This window comes from Lathyrus oleraceus, chromosome 2 (assembly GCF_024323335.1).
Source record: "Lathyrus oleraceus cultivar Zhongwan6 chromosome 2, CAAS_Psat_ZW6_1.0, whole genome shotgun sequence".
Classification (NCBI taxonomy): domain Eukaryota; kingdom Viridiplantae; phylum Streptophyta; class Magnoliopsida; order Fabales; family Fabaceae; genus Lathyrus; species Lathyrus oleraceus.
The window spans coordinates 338,926,131-338,930,520 of NC_066580.1; the positions used below are offsets into that span (position 1 = coordinate 338,926,131).

Sequence of the window (4,390 nt, forward strand, 5' to 3'; positions counted from 1 at the left end):
CTTTTTCCCTGCGTAGGGGAACTACATCGCCCTGATCTTCATACCAGATGAAGTATGTAGGAAGGAGATTGAGCTGATCTCTCCGGGCGCCCTTTTTTTCTTTTTCAACCCTTTGTGTCTTAACCACCCTTGTGTGTGTTCTGGTTGGAGTCCGACATAAGTCCAGCGATTGGCAGTTGGTTTCCTGTGTGTGTTTGTTGGTTCGGATGCTGATGTAAGTCCAGTGTTTGGCATTCAGGCTCCACGTTTGCCTTTGTCTTATTTTGTTTGTGTGCGTGTCAGCCGAGCTACGAATGCTCTGATTCTTCTCTCGTCCGAGAAGATACGTATGCATAGGATGCGACATCCTAGCGAGCATGTGTCGTTTCCCCAGTCCGAACTACTTCGACTCTGATGTCTATGCCTGATAGACTAAGTAGGCCCAGGATGCGACATCCTGCCGAGTTCAGTCTCAGTCAGTCTCTTTTGTCTCTTTCAGCCAGTGTGTGTGTGTGAGCAGCGTTTTTAGCAACCATTTATCCTTTCTTTTGTGCGTGGATCCCGTAGAGTACTACGGATGCGTAGGGTGCCTAACACCTTCCCTTCGCATAACCGACTCCCGAACCCATCCTCTTTGGTCGCGAGACCATGTTCTTTCCCAGGTTTACTCTGAGCGTTTCCTTTCCCTCTTTTGGGATAAATAACGCACGGTGGCGGCTCTATTGTTCTTTCTTTTCCCGCCGGTTTTTCGCGCGACGCGACACTTCGCCTACTGCGTAATCACTCGCATCACACATGATTTCGAAAGGTAATCTCCAGTCAGGTGGTTGCATTATGGGTGCGGTGATTAAAGATGTTTTCAATTGGTTGAACGATGTTACACATTTTTCATCAAAGATGAAATCAGCGTCTTTCATTAATAAACCTGTAAGTGGCTTGGTAAATTTCGAGAAATCTTTAATGAAACGTTGGTAGAAACCGGTATGTCCTAGAAAGCTTCGTATTTCTCGTACGATTTTCAGAGGTTGAAGGTTCTCTATTATTTTGATCTTAGCTTTGTCTACTTCAATTCCTCTGTCAGATACCACGTGACCTAACACGCTTCCTTGTTGAACCATGAAATGGAATTTCTCCCAGTTTAAAACAAGGTTTACTTTCATACATCTTTGGAGTACCATTTCAAGGTTTGATAGACATCCTTCAAAACTCTGCCCACAAATAGAAAAATCGTCCATAAAGACTTCCATGATGTCGTCTATAAAATCGGCGAAGATTTCCATCATGCATCTTTGTAATGTTGCAGGAGCATTGCATAGTCCAAATGGCATTCGTCGGTAAGCGAATGTACCATAAGGGCATGTGAAGGTAGTCTTTTCTTGGTCGTCAGGATGGATTGGGATTTAAAAGAGTCCTGAATAACCGTCTAGATAGAAGAAGTGAGAATGCTTAGCCAATCGTTCGAGCATTTCGTCAATGAAGGGTAGAGGACAATGATCTTTCCGAGTGGCTTTGTTTAGTTTTCTATAGTCGACGCACATTCTACTTCCGATCACAACTCTTTTTGCTATAGATTCTCCCTTCTCGTTCTTAACAACTATTACACCCCCTTTCTTGGGTACTACATGAACAGGGCTAACCCATTGACTATAGGAGACCGGGTATATGATTCCAGCATCTAGTAGCTTTTTTACTTCATCCTTGACTACCGTACTTAGGATTGGGTTGATCCTTCTCTGGTGTTCTCTAGAGGTTTTACAATCTTCCTCTAGCATAATGCGATGCATACAGATATAAGGACTTATTCCTTTTAGATTGACGATGTTATATCCTAATGTAGTTGGATATTTTCTTAGGACATCTAGTAACTTTTCTATTTCCATCTGTCCCAAGTCAGCGTTGACTATTACTGGTTTTTTCAGTTCAGTGTCTAGGAATTCATATCTTAGGTTCTTTAGTAGTGCTTTTAATTCCAAGTCAGGTTTCTTTGGGCATGGCATGTGGTTGGGTGTAAGTGCTAAGCATTCACTTAGACTTTCGTTTTGGTATGGTTCATGCCAATTATCGTCTTCAAAGATTAGAGGGGTTTGGGTTTTCATTATATCAGAGTATGTGGTTTCTTGCATCTCCATCTCTCTTACGCACTCGTCTATGACATCAAGTAGACAACAGGTATCGTCTATAGTTGGCGCTTGTAAGAATTGTGTTAAGATGAATTCAACCTTTTCCCCTCCAACTTCTAATTTCAGCTTACCTCTCTTTACATCTATTATGGCTCCGGCGGTAGCCAAGAATGGCCTTCCTAGTATAATAGGTGTACTGGCATCTCCTTTGATGTCTATGATTATGAAGTTTGTAGGAATGTAAAATTGTCCTACACGTACGGGGATATTCTCTAGTATACCAACATGATATTTGATTGAGCGGTCAGCTAATTGAACAAACATCTTGGTTGGTCTTAGTTCTCCCATACTGAGCCTTCTACAAATGGTTAAGGGCATTACACTAATGTTGGCTCCTAGATCGCATAGAGCTTTGTCTATGATGAATTTTCCAATGACACAGGGCATGGAAAAACTACCTGGGTCTTTTAGTTTGGGAGGCATGTTATTTTGGATTATTGCGCTACACTCAGCAGTAAGTGTAACTGTTTCGTTATCCTCAATCTTTTTCTTATTGGATAGGATTTCCTTAAGAAACTTGGCATAGGAGGGAATTTGTGTGATGGCTTCTGTAAAGGGTATCGTAATGTTTAGTTGCTTCAGAAGTTCAACAAATTTCCTAAATTGGCTCGCAGTTTTAGAACTTGTGAGTCTTTGAGGTTACGGAATGGGTGGTTTATAAGGAGGCGAAGGCACATAAGGTTTCTCTTTCTCTTCGGCCTCTCGGGTATTATCTTCTATTTCCTTTGGTTCATTCACCTGCTCAGTTGAGGTTTTGTCTGGTTTTTGGTACATGGCAGGGTTTTGGAGTCTTGGATCTACGGGTCCGTCTACTTCTTTTCAACTCCTTAGTATAACGGGATTTGCATGTCCTTTTGGATTAGGTTGCGGCTGTCCAGGAAATGTTCCAGCTGGAGCGGCTATAGATTTTTGATGTTGAGCCACTTGTGAAATATGTGTTTCAAGCATTTTATTGTGGGTGGCTAAGGCGTCTACTTTGTTCGTTAGTTGTTTAAGTTCTCGCTAGTATGTATGTCTTGGTTCAAGAAGTCTTTGTTTGTTTGAGCTTGGGTAGCTATGAAGCTTTCCATCATTAATTCGAGATTTGACTTCCTAGGCATGTTATGAGCATTATTAGCTGGCTATTGATATCCAGGCGGAACAACTGGTGCTTGGCCAGGTGCATACAGGGCGTTGTTATTCTTATACGAGAAATTAGGATGGTTTTTCCAACCTGGGTTTTAGGTATTCGAATAGGGATTTCCTTGTGTGTAATTCACTTGATCGGTTGGGACTCCTGCTAATATTTGACATTCTAGTGCAGTGTGTCCAGGGTTTCCACATAACTCACAGTTTGGAGTTACAGCAGCCACAGTGGCTGCGGGTGGTATGGTCAAGTTGTCTAATTTTTAAACAAGGGAATCTACCTTTGCATGAACATGGTCAAGGCTACTGATTTCGTACATTCCACCCTTTGTCTGGGACTTTTCTACGGGAGTTCTTTCACCTCCCCATTGGCAATGGTTCTGGGCTATGTTTTCAATGAGTTGATAGGCTTCGTTGTATGGCTTATCCATAAGTGCACCGCCCGCGGCAGCGTCTACTGTCAGTCTTGTGTTATACATAAGCCCATTGTAAAATGTGTGAATGATCACCCAGTCTTCGAGACCCTGACGTGGACATATCCTCATCATGTCCTTGTATCTCTTCCACGCTTCGTAGAGAGATTCCACATCTTTTTGCTTGAATCCGTTGATTTGAGCTCTCAGCATAGCAGTTTTGCTTGGCGAAAAATATCGGGATAAGAAAATGTTCTTCAGTTCTTCCCATGTTGTAACTGAGTTGGATGGCAATAATTACAACCAAGCCCAACCTCTGTCTCTTAGTGAGAAAGGAAAGAGGCGTAGTCTTATCGCATCTTGAGATACACCATTCGCCTTTACAGTGTCTGCGTACTGCACAAACTTGGTCAGGTGTTCATTAGGATCGTCCGTAGGATTTCCAGTAAATTGATGTTGCTGGACGGCTGATAATAGTGAGGGAACCACCGTCCGCTGATCGGTCAGCAAAACCCCCGTCCCGCTGACCGGGCAGCGGACCCCCGGCTAACTCTGCGTAGTGTGATCGGTCGCCGAAATTTAATTTGGTTTTAATTAATTAAAATAATTAAAATAAATAATAATAATGTGTTTATTATTATTGTCTTGTGGTGATCGGTTATGGCCTTAGTTTTCCTTTATTTTGTTTTGGGT

General features: G+C 42.4%; 1 non-coding gene across 1 annotated transcript; it reads left to right on the plus strand.

The window, feature by feature from the left end:
* Nucleotides 1-3,803: 3,803 nt before the first annotated feature.
* On the plus strand, nucleotides 3,804-3,910 carry LOC127124621 (small nucleolar RNA R71). Its single transcript, XR_007804092.1, has one exon. It is a non-coding gene; the product is annotated as a small nucleolar RNA R71 (small nucleolar RNA).
* Nucleotides 3,911-4,390: the final 480 nt, after the last annotated feature.